This window comes from Schistocerca cancellata, chromosome 2, assembly GCF_023864275.1.
Source record: "Schistocerca cancellata isolate TAMUIC-IGC-003103 chromosome 2, iqSchCanc2.1, whole genome shotgun sequence".
Taxonomy (NCBI): domain Eukaryota; kingdom Metazoa; phylum Arthropoda; class Insecta; order Orthoptera; family Acrididae; genus Schistocerca; species Schistocerca cancellata.
The window spans coordinates 727,563,025-727,576,582 of NC_064627.1; positions in this window are offsets into that span (position 1 = coordinate 727,563,025).

Sequence of the window (13,558 nt, forward strand, 5' to 3'; positions counted from 1 at the left end):
ACACAACCGCAGTTATGCCCTGTGGTGCGATTTTGAATGACAGCAGGAGCACTCTTATCATTATTCCATGCATCCTGACTGTAAATTTGTACGTCAGTCTGATGGTTCGATCTTTTGGGCTGCCATTCATGAACAGCATTACGTGGGATGTTTCCCAACAAGATAATACTCACCCACATACCGATGGTGTAAGCTAATATAGTTTACAGATTGTCAACATATTGTCTTGGTCTGCTCAGTCACCAGATATGTCTCCAGTCGAGCACATATGGGACGAAAACTCCAAAGTCATCCATAAACGGCATTAACCGACCCTGTATGGCGGACCAAATGCGTCAGGCATGGAGCTCCGTTCCACAGACTTCCGGGACTCGTATGACACACTGCATGCACATTTACATGTTTGCATTCAACATTCTGGCTGTTGCACTTATTATTAAATTACCTGACTCAGCTTTGGAATGGCTTGTCTCACACTTACATTAACTTGTGGTTTCTCAGTTTTAATCTCTGAAATATGTTACCTAGGTAAATGAATTCCCGAACTTTCATTACTCTCCATTAGCTGTTTTTCGGTGTTGCAGTTTTTTCCTGTTAGTGTGTTTGTAAACTGTAATAGCAAGAAATCTAATTGAATTTCTTATAGACATATGAAATATCTTACCGTGAAAAGAAAAATGTATATACATCAATAATACTGTTCATATTGAGGCTGAAGGCCTCCTGTCTGAATTTGCTCGTGAATAAATTTGTTTTTAAAACATTTACGTCTTGAGCAGGCACAGTTTTGATTTCTTTTACCCATATATCTATTCGCTGAAGTTTCAACATCTGTGTTTCCCTTTATTTTCTTTCTCTTCAACACTACAAATCTACTTTACTCTCTGTATATACAATAATCTGAGTTTTTGAGAACGTCTTGACAGATATGAAGACAGGATTTCTTTTATATTTACCTTGTTATCACATTCTGCAATTTTTTTACGATTTTATTTTGCAGAACTGTACCTTTAGTGAATCGTATCTGGGTAAAGGAAGACTCGTGTTTGCTCAAAGCAAGACCTATCCAAAATCAGTTACTGTTCAGTCTCTATAAACGAAAAATCTATTTCATTTTCTACTTATTTTTTCTCTTTTTTGTGCCAAATTTTAATTTATTTTTAATATTTGCATTTTATGTGATTATGATAGAAATGATATTATTTTCATTAAAAAATACTATTAAATATTTGTTAATAAACCTGTTAAAATAAATTTGTTAATAAACCATCAAATATAAATTTGATGTGTACAAATAATATTAAAAAAATTGCCAGTAGCAAGAATTGAAATTTATTTTGAATATTTGCATTTTTACGTGACTATGCAAAAAATAATATTATCTTCATTAAAAACTACAGTTTTTGTTAGTTAATCTTTCAATTTCACAACAAATTTGGTGTGTGAAAATTACCAGTATCAAGAATCGAAAAAACGATCTCTCGAGTTAACCACTATACAGTTTTTTTTTTTCACACTTTAACTTCCAAATCCTAGAGATAGTGAAGAGGACAAAGCAGTGTGCGAGGTACTCTTGTCAGTTGACGAAGGCATAGTACGATGTTTTCGGGAAGCTAACGATTCCTCTACTGTATCTGTCGAATTGATGCGACATTATACCCGCGTTTTAGTATGGACAACTGATATCTCGGTGATCAGAGTATTCTGTGTCCAGTCACTATTGTAATGGAGAGGGTATACTCAGTATTATTGTCACGGCCGAGGTTAATAAACAACAGTGCAATTACCATTATTTAAAGTTAGATGTAGCCAGTATTTACCTTCCAGTGCACTGAAAATTGACGTTAGAAAGGAACAATGAAAGTAAATATAGCTGGTACTGCAACGCTTCAACAGAGTGATTTCAAATCGACGTCACTAAATGCGTCAGTCGCTTTATGAAGTAGATCATTCAGCTTGTAGTGCACAACTAGATATGGCGGCCAATCCATTGGCGAATCTGTTTATTATTTTTTTTAACGTGTCTGCGCTGTCAGTACTTTTGAAGGCACAGAAAAACATTAGTCAACTGCACGATTTGTTTCCAGGTCACAGTCGTTACAATTGGAAACTTTTTCGGTAACTTGGAGATCCTAATGTTCATTCAGATTCTGACGTTATACCAATGCAAAAGACCACAGCATCCTAATGGATGAGTCGTCCTCGACTCTCCATGCACTAGACAACCAGCAGATCTGACTTATTAAAGGAAGAAACATTAGGTTCAGAGTCATTAAAGAACTAAATAAACAATGTTTTTATTTAATTCGTTAGTCTTTCGAATCTATTGATGCTATTTGACAATAAATATATTCCCATTTACTTTTCTTTCAGTTTCATCGCCTGCTTCTTCAGTCTTGTAATTCTTCATTTCTCACTTACACTGTCCACTTATGGTGATGAACCTGTTGTGATATCACATCTCCGTCCATCCCAGTTTCAAATGGTTTAAATGACTCTGAGCGCTATGGTACTTAACATCTGACGTCATCAGTCCCCTAGACTTAGAACTACTTAAACCTAAGGCCACCACACACATCCATGCCTGAGACAGGATTCGAACCTGCGACCGTAGCAGCAGCGCGGTTCCGGACTGAAGCGCCTAGAACCACTGGGGCACAACGGCCGGCTCATCCCAGCTTCATTTTCGCCAATCGTTCTATGCTCCGCGTTTCACTTCCGTATTATGCAGTGCTCTGGATGTCCCATTTCTCAAGGTAATTATTTTTTAATATGTTATTATTAAATATTTGTAAACTTCCTTTAACCGATTAAATATCTCTTAGCATGAATTCACATTAAAATTTTTTCGTGTCATCCGTTCTATCATCACCACCTGGTGCTATTTTGATTGAAAGTAGACGCTACAAAGTGAGGCACGTTTGCCTAACCGTTTATATACGAGGCCATGTTCCATTAGCAGTTTACCTTTCAAATCTCAAAAAAACTACATGGTTCCACAGATCTTTTGAAGTCTCAGACATTTATGATGTATATATGTAGACTGAAGCGACAAATGAAAATTTGTGCCAAAGCCGTCACTCGAACCCACGTCTCCTGCTCACTAAGCAGAGGCGCTAACCACTATGCCACCCCGGCACAGTAGCTTTGCGCAACTACATGACGTACCGTAGCTCCCCTCGCAGCAGATGCAATTGTTTCGTCCAAACAATTGTATGGTGAACACCTCTCTTGAGTTAAAAAATCGAACATCGATCTCTCCCAGTCGCGAGCTATTACGCTAACAATAGCGAGCTTACACTGCCGGTACAAGGCTTCAAAGAACATAGCGCCAGTTGCTCTCCCCTTCATCTTCGAGAAGGCCCTCCTCCTACGCTGCTAGGCGGTTACTTCTAAGAACAGATGACGTAGCAGGGAGTGCAACCTAGCTCCAACCATACAGATTTTTTGAGGTGACATAGTTTCACTCTTTAGCATCATACGTATTATGAAAACATTACTGACAGATTACAAATACGTTCTGCGTTTAGTGGGATATATGGAGGAGGACTATATCTCCATCAAAATAACGAAGTAATTGACATGGAAGGACGGTGATGTCTGCGCAAAAAATATGTATGTGGAAGCAGCTGCTGACTGTTTCAGTTCTGGACCGTTGGGCTTGCGTAACAAGGTGGTAACAGTAAAAATAAACTCGCTGCAAAGAGAAACATCGCAAACAACGTAAACGAATCACAACTGTTGTGTTACCAGCCGCAAGTGTCGTCTATGAGTGAATGTGGGAAATGGCACCTGTGTTAGCAGAGTGATACGACAACGATAAACAGACTGGAAGGCAAGAACAAACTCATTCTGAGATTATTTGTTGCTATGATAGATGTCATAAACGGCTAGTTGTCAGTTAGTTTGTTATTCTAATGAAGGTACGGAGTAGCAGGCTGAAGCTTGGAACCAATCTGTGAGGCGAACTCGGATAGAGTGGCTGGTCAGGCAGGCATCGGCTTTCCAGTTGAGATCAGATACCGCCCACAGGTTTAAATGTTCATAAATGTTTTTGAAGTGTATACTGCAATAGAGAAGAATCATGATGTGGTGTAATCCTACTGAACCTGCATTTCTCTTCATAAATCTGAGATGGACAGTGGCCACTCGATTTGTTCCAAATCTGTTTCTTCAAACGAAAATTGCTTTGTAAAAAGAGTACAAAAGCTCTATGCAGTATAAGTTGGTTTTGACGTAACATAGGTGACGCTTCCCGACAGTACATAACACTACTTGAAATTACCCATCGCTATCGACGCGAATTTGGATTATTAACATTTCCTTGTGGTTAAACTTTTCGTATTTGGTTTCTCGTCTAGAAATTATCCCCAGCTTTACAAACATGAACTCGAAATCAGAACCACCTCTTATTCGAGGTGACATAACATGTTTAATGGAGCAGTTTTCATCAACTAATCCTGGAAAGACTGAAATGAGAACACTACTGATTTTAATTTTGAAATATTTTTTTTTTTTTACAGGCAATGAAAGTATTTCAATCGAAGCAGATGTCAAAATGTCAAAATACCTCATTTGTAATTACTCATTTTACTTAAGAGACGATATTTTAATTGGTACTGATTAACTGAAATGTGTATTAAATGTACATCGACAACTCTTGCGCCGGCCGGTGTGGCCGTGCGGTTCTACGCGCTTCAATCTGGAACTGCGCGAACGCTACGGTCGCAGGTTTGAATCCTGCCTCGGGCATGGATGTGTGTGATGTCCTTAGGTTAGTTAGCTTTAAGTAGTTCTAAGTTCTAGGGGACTGATGACCACAGATCTTAAGTCCCATAGTGCTCAGAGCCATTTGAACCATTTGATGACTCTTGCAATACACAAAATAATATCCAATTTCAGTTTCATAGCCCTCTCATCAAATGGAATCGCTTGATACATCACGATAATATTCGGATTTATTCTTGTTCTGTAGGTTTTCTGGTCTCTCTCGTTTTTTATTTTTATACGTCATAACCCCTTTCAACCTGGTCCACTAAACACTTTTTAATTCCCAGCTGCCATGCGGAGACACTTCATGAGGACTCCCAATGCTACTTGGATTACCTGTACAGTTGCCCATCAGCATAGATTAAACACGAAACTTAATTTGATTCATAACGTACATCGTAATTCTAACGTAGGGCTAATCTGATATCATAGGAATGACGTCACAAGGCATAATAATTAAAGAAGCAGGTTCAGCTGAGGGTAGGCAGTTGTGGCACGATAGCGTAGCAAACAGACCTTTTGGCAGCTACACGACATGTTTTTAAGATGTTGCTGTATACAAGGGTGCGCTGACAAATAATGCCTTTTTTCTTTTTTGTGGAAGTTCTTAAAGTCTTGTAAGTAACGCAAACGTTATTAACTTTCAGCATCTTTGTTCTCCATGTCTTCATAGTTACAGGATGTTAATAAGTCAACTTTCACTATTGAGCCATTGCAGATGGAAAATTATTTATAGTATCGGTACCCAACTTTACAGGAATGCTGCAGGGTTTGCGTTGTTAATAGACTTAGTATCGTGAGTCGCCGTTAGGCGTAGGTACAGGTAAGGTGACATAGGAGTTAAACACATGCACTGGTGTACATTACAGTTGCGATAAGTCAATGCCTCTTGACAAAATGAGCACAGCTTTACTCGTAAACCTGTTTCATCAAAACAACAGGAATACAGCTTCTGCTCTTTGTGACTATCGACGCATTAAAGGAATATGGAGAAGTCTTCCTTCCGGACTTGAGTTGAGGAAACGTTTCGTATGTTTGAAATGACTGGAGTTTTGGGAGTTGCTCCCGGTAAAATCCGAAGGCCAATTTCTCCACAGTTGTTGAAGAAGTTACTGTCGCCACAGCTCAGAATGCTGTACGCAGTGGGCTATCTTCAATTAGTGTACGACCTGTATCACATATTGCTGATCGTTCCATGATCCAAAGTTGTTGAGGGCAGCAGTTAACAGTCTCTAGAGCGGTTCCAGGCTGTCGTTGATGCAGATGGTCGTCATGCTGAGCAACCTTTGTAACCTGGAACGTAAACATGGTACGCAGTTAACAAATGTTATCTTCTAATGTGGAAACTAAAATGCGTTTCTTTCAATGTTTTATTCGTTTTTTTTCTTCAGCATGTCCTTAGAAATGTTTCCACAAAGTTTGATTCTTCTGTGATCACTTGTTTGTCGAGGAGGCCCTCTCAAGTATAGTTTTAAAGTTAAATTATAACCATCCTGCAATTCTCAAAATACCCTGGCGCAGAACACATTTATCCTGAGACCTGTTTGTTTATATTGTTACTGTAGAATGTTTAACTATGTTGAGGGAGCGACAACCTCCCTTCTACTCGCACTGCTTTATCACTATCAAGTTAAAGTCCTCGAAGGTGTTTTGGAAACAGATGAAAATCGGACGGGACCAAGTCGGGACTGAAGGATGATCGACGATAGCGAGCCCAGGGCGGCAGATTGCCGCAGATGTTGCAGAGCTCGTGTGTGATCTGGCTCTGTCATGCTGAAGGACTCGTTCGACCTATACTTGAGTACTGCTCATCAGTGTGGGATCCGTGCCAGGTCGGGTTGACGGAGGAGATAGAGAAGATCCAAAGAAGAGCGGCGCGTTTCGTCACAGGGTTATTTGGTAAGCGTGATAGCGTTACGGAGATGTTTAGCAAACTCATGTGGAAGACTCTGCAAGAGAGGCGCTCTGCATCGCGGTGTAGCTTGCTGTCCAGGTTTCGAGAGGGTGTGTTTCTGGATGAGGTATCGAATATATTGCTTTCTCCTCCTTATACCTCCCGAGGAGATCACGAATGTAAAATTAGAGCGATTAGAGCTCGCACGGAGGCTTTCCGGCAGTCGTTCTTCCCCGCGAACCATACGCGACTGGAACAGGAAAGGGAGGTAATGACAGTGGCACGTAACGTGCCCTCCGCCACACACCGTTGGGTGGCTTGCGCAGTATAAATGTAGATGTAGATGTAGATGTAGAAGGAGAGGGTGCTCCATGTGTGGAGGAATTATGCGAATTCGACACTTGTTTACAACACGCCGTTTCTCACACACCGACAAAGTTACGCGACACACCGCCATCTTACACTCTACAACTTGGTGTCCTCTAGTGGCAGAGGGCTGAAAATATGTAGACATGAAGAATAAAGGTGTAGAATGGTAATTGGGTTTGTTTCATTTAAAAAGGTTTAAGAGGTTTCTCATAAGAAATGCAGAAGCATTATTTTTCAGCACGTGCTCGTAGTTCTTGGGTAGCCTAAAGGTACTTTCACACTGTGCAGTCACATTAATGTGACCACCTAACAAAAGCCTGGATAACCAGTTTTTATAGCGAAGACCGCCGCGAGACACGCAGGAAGAGAGTCAGTTTGGTTCTGCAAGGTACCGACAGGTATGACGACTCCAGTGTCGTGGCCATCTGCGCTGTATTTTTCGGTTGAGGATCCATGGCGCACCAGTCCCGACTGAGGTGATTCCACAGATTCTCCACTGGTTTCAAATCGGGTGAATTCGTCGGCTAGAGCAGTACGGTAAACTCGTCCTGGTCCTCTTTGCACCACCCAGGCACACTGCAGGGTCTGTGACACGTTGCATTCCCCTTCCTCTTAGGTGCCGTCGTGCAGAGAAAGAGCAGACTGCGTGTAGGGATGGACCACTATGCCTTCCACAATGACGAAATCACCCAGGGAATGCCACGAATTGCCACTGCAGGCCTAACCCGTCCGACAGTTCTTGCAGTGTTCTTTCAAACGTTTCACACCGCATACGTCAATGGCCATCAGTGTGATTGAGCATAAAACGTGATTCACCTGAAAAAACCACTCAGCGGACGTCGAGTTTCTGTACTGGCGTGCAAATTCCAGCCTTTGTCGCCAACGACCAGCAGACAGCATGGGTGCACGAACGAGGCTCCTGCTGTGGAGATCCAAACCCAGCAACGTTAACGTAACGGTCGTTGAGGAGAGACTGTTGGTAGCCCCTTGGTTCGTCTGGGCAGTCAGTTGCTCAATAGTTGCACGTCTGCTCGCCCTTACACATCTCCTCCGCCGCCGTAGAACCCTGTCGCACATGTCATTTTGTGCACCACGGTTGCCTCGGCGCCAGTTTTGGATAGTGACATTTTGCCATGCATGCTATTCTTTAACTATGGCGGTAAGCGACCAGTTTACAGTCCTAAAGCCATAGATCATGTTCTTCTGAACCTCAGATAAATCGAACCAATTTCGCAGTACAACAATGACTGCGCTGTTTTCTGCATCTCCCCGGCAGAATTTATGTACTCTCCACTGCTAGTGCTGCAATCTGCAGTGTGTGAATGGTTATTGCAAGTTAATACTCAACATAGACGGTGGTCGCATTAATGTGTCTGGAGCGTGTATAAAGCCGATATAACCTTCATGACAGAAATGAAGACGTGGACCTAGTACCATTGACAACCAACGATAACAAGCTACGTTTACTTACTGGAGTTGCGGACATGAGAACTGATTCTGGCTCATGTTAATGCCATTTGGGATCATCTGTTGGCCAATTCCACGTCAAACAGTGTTACATATTACTGCAGAAGGTAGTACTGGTCAAAGGTAGAAAATAAGCTCCTACGATGTTACGTCTGCAAACCAATACCTGTTGAGTTTGCTCTTTCACTTCTATCTGTCTGTCAAATTCAGCGGCAGCGACCAATCCACGCCCACGAAACGTTGCATGGGATAGTGTCCCATTGTGCATTAACCACAGTCGTTGTCTTCCTACTAGCACAACGTTCTCCAATACCTCTCTGTACCTTTGGTACAGAAACCGCTGATACTGAGCACTTGTCTATCTGTTTGATAAAGTGTATGGCGCTATTAGTCTGTCGTTGACAATTCCTGCCCGTTCTTTTATACTGAACCATTCCTGATGCCACACCACACTGTTAAAGAATTAGCATCTGCCCACACATGTGCATTGTGGTTATCACTTGTGAATTCTGCCTCATCTATAAATAAAATGCTGACTGTGAACTTCGAACCTTCAACTCCCATATAATGGGTTTGGTTTCCGGACATATTATTCTAACTTTCCTTCTATTTTCGAACGATGCTAACGGCTGTAGGAATATGTGGAAGGTTTTTAAACACCTTGTATATCTATTAACCGTTTCCTAATCGACAGGACTTGAAAGTCCCTTACTGTTTCTAGTGTCATAGAAATCGAAAAGAAATGATGGTTAGACGGGCTGACTCAGCATATGGAAACTTCAAAACAACCTTCAGTGAAATTGGAAGCAAGGGCGATAACAGTAAGAGTGCCATGCGAATTCCACTGTTAAACTTAGAGGAAAGGGAGGATATGAGCAATGTGTACACTGAAGGCCTCAATGGCGCGGAGGACTTCTCTGATGACATGATTGAAGAAGAAATTGGAATCATCGTGGAAGAGATAGGGGATCCACTACTACAGCCAGGATTTAAAAGATGGAAGACTTGAGTCTAAATAAGGCAGAAGGTACTGACAACTTTCCATCAGAATTTCTAAAACATAATGGCTATTACAGGTGGTGTGTCGAATTTATGAGACTGGCGGTATACCATTACATTTTCGGAAAAATATCACTGCCACTATTCCAAAGACAGAAAAAGAAGATAAGCGCGAGAACAAAAGCACAATGAGCTTAAAAGCTCACACGTCCAAGTTGCTGACAACAGTAATCTACAAAAGAATAGGAAAATAATTGAGGATATGTTAGACAACGATCAGTATGGCTTTAGGAAAGATAAAGGCACCAGCAAGTTGTCGTGACGTTGCGCTTGATAATGAAAGCGAGACTGAAGAAAAATCAAGACACGTTCATAGGTTTTGTCGACACATAAAACAATTACGACAATTCAAAATCATTGTTCAAATTCTGTGAAAAATATGAGTATGCTACACGGTAAGACTGGTAATATATGTACAATATGTGCAAGAACCAATAGGATACAATAAGTCTGGAATACCAAGAACGAAGTTCTCCGATTAGAAAGGGTTTCAGATAAGGGTGCAATCTTTTCCCTCTACGTTCAAACTATACATCGAAGTTGCAATTACGTAAATAAAAGGAAATTCCAAGACTGGGATTAAAATTCAGTGTGAAAGGATATCAATGATAATATACGCTGATGACAATCATATTGTCAGTGAAGCTGAAGAATAAAGGTGAAGAATAATTACAAGATCTGTTGACTGTTGACTGATTATCGATTGAGAGTGCACCGAAGCAATACGAAAGTAATGAGAAGCAGCAGAAACTAGAAAAGCGAGAAGCTTAACATCAAAATTGGTGGTCACGAAGTAAATTTACTTAAAAATCATCAACACTCGGAACAAAATCTAAGCTAAGGCGACATAAAAAGTAAACCCAGCAGAGGCAAAGAGGATATTTCTGCCCACTGATGTCAAACATTAGCCTTCATTGGTGGAAAAAAATGCTGAGATTGTAAGTTTAGGGCAAGACATGGAATGGTAGTGAATCACGGGCAGTGGTAAAACAGGAACAGAAGAGATCCGAAGCGTTCGAGAGGTGGTGCTACAGAAGTACGTTGAAAATTAGGTGGTCGATAAGATAAGAAGTGAGGAAGTTCTCGGCAGGATCGACGAAGAAAGAAACATAAGTAAAACACTGAGAAGAAGAAGGGGCAGAATGAGAAGACATATTTTAAGACTCAGGGAATAGATTCCATGGTACTAGAGGGAGCAGTACAGGCAGGGCCGGCCTTAGCCATCCAGGTGCCCCGGGCGAGTCGTCCAGTTGGCGCCCTTTATTGTATAAATAGCGAACCTGGCAGTGCTTTGCAACACGGTATTTGACTGTTTTCTAGAAATCGTCTTAAGTGGTTAATGGCGTCATCTTATGATCATAACATGGTTTTTTCCATCGTAAATTTGGGTATTTTATTTTTTTAAGTCGAAATGAAATCCAAATAATCTGAAAGCCCGCTAAGACGCTCCATGTGAGTCTTGTGTAGCCTGTGACGTCAGTCCAGCATGCTGCTGTCGCTGCCGTAACAGTCAGTATAGCAGTGATATACTGTTTGGGCATTCAAGTTTTGGGAAATTGTCTAAAAATATTGCGTAGTACTGCACTGTACATCTACAAAAACTCCAGAAAATTGTTTTTGCGTGTTCCAAACAAAGAAAAGATGCGTAAAATGTGGTTGAAACAGGCTCGTATATCCCAAATATTTCTTTTCTTTTCTGAAGCACCCCTGTACTAAAGCGAACAAAACAAAACAAAAATTATTCAAATTGGTCAAGCCATTTCTTTGTTTTGGTGAGACTAACACACAACAATTGATTTTTATATATAGGAGGTAATATGTATAACGAAAAAACACTAGTTTTGAATTGGGTACCATATTTTTATTGAATTTAATATAACTGTAAGCCATAAACCTATATTTTCTGTCAGTCATCTGAACACAAAACATATTACGCCTAATGAAAAACAATTATAAACAACTAAAATTTTACTTTTCTCGCTTTTCTGTCGGCAAAGTCTCTGATCAGATTAGCAAAGTCCAGGTTTTATGCAACTTCATTTTCAATGGACAGTGAGGTCAAACTGGTTAGTCTTTTTTGAGACATTGTAGACCGCAAGTACGTTTTTATCAACTTCAGTTTGGAAAAACTGCGTTCGCCGCTTGCGACAGTCACTGGTATTGGTAGCAAAACACGTAACGTTATCCAGATGTTGGGATATAACTCTTGAAGATTATGCTTTTTTATGTTTAAGGCTTCAATAGGCGTTGCCTGGCTGTCTTCGAGATAGTATTGCAGGCCTAAAATTTCGTCGCACAGCAAATTTCCATCAATATCTCTAGCATTAAGTGCTTTTGGCCACGTACCTACATCAGAAACATTGTATTCTTTTATTGCAAGAACGTTGATACTTTCATCGACCACAGATGTCATGTGTTGATTTTGACTTGGAGAAATATCAGAGGATTCATGCAAAGATGTACTGCGCTGGTCAATTTGATCACCTTCAATAGGTGATTGTATATTTTTTGTGTATAATTATTCACAGTCTGAAGAAATATTTGCTGATACATGGACTTTTGGTTCAATATCTGAAGTATTTGCCTTAGAATTTCCTTTAAGGTACTTATAAATATTCATGTGCTTTTTAGTTTCTTCAAGAACTTTTCCTTTTTCAGCTTTTCTTTTCCGATTTTCTGAACCAGAAAGCTTTTTTTTAATCATTTCCTTCTCTTCTGCCATGATTTAATAATTTGACAAATTATTGCTTGGACACTGCTCTATTTCGCGACCACAATACTCGATCTATAAAAAATAAAGAAATTCACCTATCAGTAGACGTAACTAGAAAAAGACCTGAACTGAAAGATAAAAACGTTTTTCGCACTTACCAGAAAATTAAAATGTTGACACAGTCACGACACTCGTTTCACTCACAATTATTCCGCCACGAAAACATGACCGCTGCCTCCGACTCTTACTGACAATTACTGACATGCGGGTGCAAATCGTAGCGCTGCCAACATATGCAGTCTAACAAACATTGTGTGGCGCTGTATTATTTCAGTACGTTAGGGGAGAATTCTCTATGAATGCAGTGCACGCATTGCGTGATCTATTAATTAATGTACATGAGTCATTAAGTCACAAATATTCGATATAATTACATTCGTATTAATTAAATCATAATGTAATGTATATTTCACAGTCTGTATTTTCTTTTATTTGGAGCGACCGGTAGTTTCTGTTGTGAACGAGAGATGGTGCGGCTGCTTGGGCTCTTCCTTGTTGCAGTTCTTGAAACAAATAAGAGAGGCGCTTTGGTAGAGCCCGTGCTAGTCCGCGTCAAACATGGATGACTGCAGACAATACGAAGATTGCATTCAGCATGATTTCTCTTCTGCTACCCCGAATCCATCGCGCATTCGTGAGATTAGCGACGTATGTTGAATGAGACTGAATAATATTTTAGTTTCGCGAAATGGGTGATTGTAAATTGTAATTTTTTTTTAAATACGTTTAGTATGTGGCGCCCCTTGGGCCCCGGCGCCCTGGGCTACCGCCCGGGTCGCCCCACCCTAAAGCCGGCGCTGAGTACAGGGTAAAAACTGTAGATGAAGACAGAGATTGGTGCAACTGCTGCTATGAGATGAAGCGTCTGGCACAGGAAAGGTTTTCGTGACACCTTGGAGCTGAATTCATGCATTTGCGTCCTGTCGGAACGTTTGTGTATCCTGCCTTACACGCGAATCGCTTTGGCTAACATAGTTCAAACAATTCAACATCTCTGCCCATATAGGAAGTAAAAGACCGAAGTAGCTCTGTGTTGCTCCTTACGTTATACAAGTTTACAAGCCCTGTTGACATGAAAGGGTACCATTGTGTGGATTTAGATTTTCGTAAAATGCTATCTACAAGTTTTTCGTACCTCTTTCCGTTAGTGCTACTAATTAATTCACCTGATGAGATACGATGATCGTATCCTGATGGAACTCGAAAGTCCCACTTCTTTTTGTGCA